A 1,838-nucleotide genomic window follows, 5' to 3' on the forward strand; every position below is an offset into this window, starting at 1 on the left:
GTTTGTCATGAATAGTCCAAAACACCCCTTTAAAACTTTTAGCAGAAATCCGACCCAGTTAGGTTTACGCAACTTGTGACGGCCCGTCGTATCTGCGACGGTCCGTCCTGCAGGTCCGTCACAAAGTTCAGAGAGTCAAATTCAGTAAAGAGGTTTGTGACGGTCGGTCGTGTCTACGACACTCCGTGCTGCAGTTCCGTCGCGAAGTTCAGAGAGTCGATCTCAGTACCCAGATATCAGAGTTGAAGTGTTTTGGAACGAAGGCCCTCGACGGTCCGTCGTGCCTATGACGGTTCGTCCTACTTGTCGTCGAGGGTAGTGAGAAGAGTAGCAGAAGAAATTACACAAGTATGGGACGACGGAATCCATCACGGGCCGTCGTGACCATAAGTCCGTCGACCCAGTCAGTTTTTATCAAAATAATTTTACTGCTCGAACCTACTAAACAGGTTGTTACATCTTTAGAGTCTGTTTGGTATTGATGTTGGGAGTCGAGAAACACTTTTTTGTGAAAAATTAAGTGTTTTTTAATAGAAGCAGAAGCACTTTTTTTATTGTTGGGAAAAAATTAAAAAATTTTGCTTCTTAGAAAAAAGCAGAAGCAGAAAATTATTTTTTTAGGACTAAATATAATTTTCTTGCAAAATTAGAAAAAAGAAAAAAGGAAAAAGGGTCTGATATACCCCTCAACTTTGTCATTTAGAGCTGATTTATCCCTTATTATGAAAGTGACTCATATATACCCCTACTTGTAAACAAATGGCTCACATATACCATTTTCCTCTAACGGAAATGAAAAAAAAATTAATCTAAATTTTATTATTTTTTTCTAAAAAATATAATCCCATATGAGTAAATCTAATCCTTATAAAACATATTTATTTTTTTTACTTTTTTTTGTTTCAATGACTAATTTATAATTATTATTTTGATAATCAAATTTATTTATGTTTCACTAATATTCTTGTAAAACTTATTGTAGATGACCAAATTTTTTCTTCGAATACGAAATTAAATTACAATACACACAAAAAAATAGTTTAATTTTTCTTTCTTTAAACTAAGGAATGAAAGAAAAAAACAAAATAAGAATAAGAAGTTCAAATAATTATAATAAAAGAAGTCAAAAAATAATTTATGTATGAAAAAAATTAAAATATACCTTGAACTTTGATAGAAGAATCATATATACCCCTAAATAATTTTTTTTTTAAAATTAGAAGTAATAAATATAAATTTAAAACTAATTATTTAACTTCCGTAAATGAAGGGTATATGTGAGCCATTTTGTAACGGCAGGGGTATATGTGAGCCGTTTGTATAACGGTAAGGGCATATATGAGTCTCTTTTATAACGAGGGGTATATCAGCTCCAAATGACAAAGTTGAGGGTATATCAGACCCTTTTCCCAAGAAAAAATAACATTTAAAGATTTCAACCCTTCACAAAAAAAAACTTTCACATATAGCCACTTAAAAATAGTTAATTACTCTCCATAGCTATAGTTTGAAAATAGAAATTGTAGCTACATGTTATTTGGAGGAGAGAGGCGAGAGAGAGGGGGAAAAGAGTGGGAGAAAGGTGAATTGTATCTGTATATTGGTTAGATAATTGTATATTATACATATGTAATTGTATATATGGCAAGAGAGATTGAGAGAGGGAAGAGAGAGGCGAGCGAGACTGGGAGAGAGAAGAGAGAGGTTAGCGAGAGAGGGCAAAGAGTGGGAGAGAGGTGAATTGTATATGTATATAATTGTATAAAACTGTATATTATACATATACATTTGTATAAATGACAAGAGAGATTGGCAAAGGGAGGAGAGAGGTGAGCGAG

This window comes from Solanum pennellii, chromosome 7 (genome assembly GCF_001406875.1).
Source record: "Solanum pennellii chromosome 7, SPENNV200".
Taxonomy (NCBI): Eukaryota; Viridiplantae; Streptophyta; class Magnoliopsida; order Solanales; family Solanaceae; genus Solanum; species Solanum pennellii.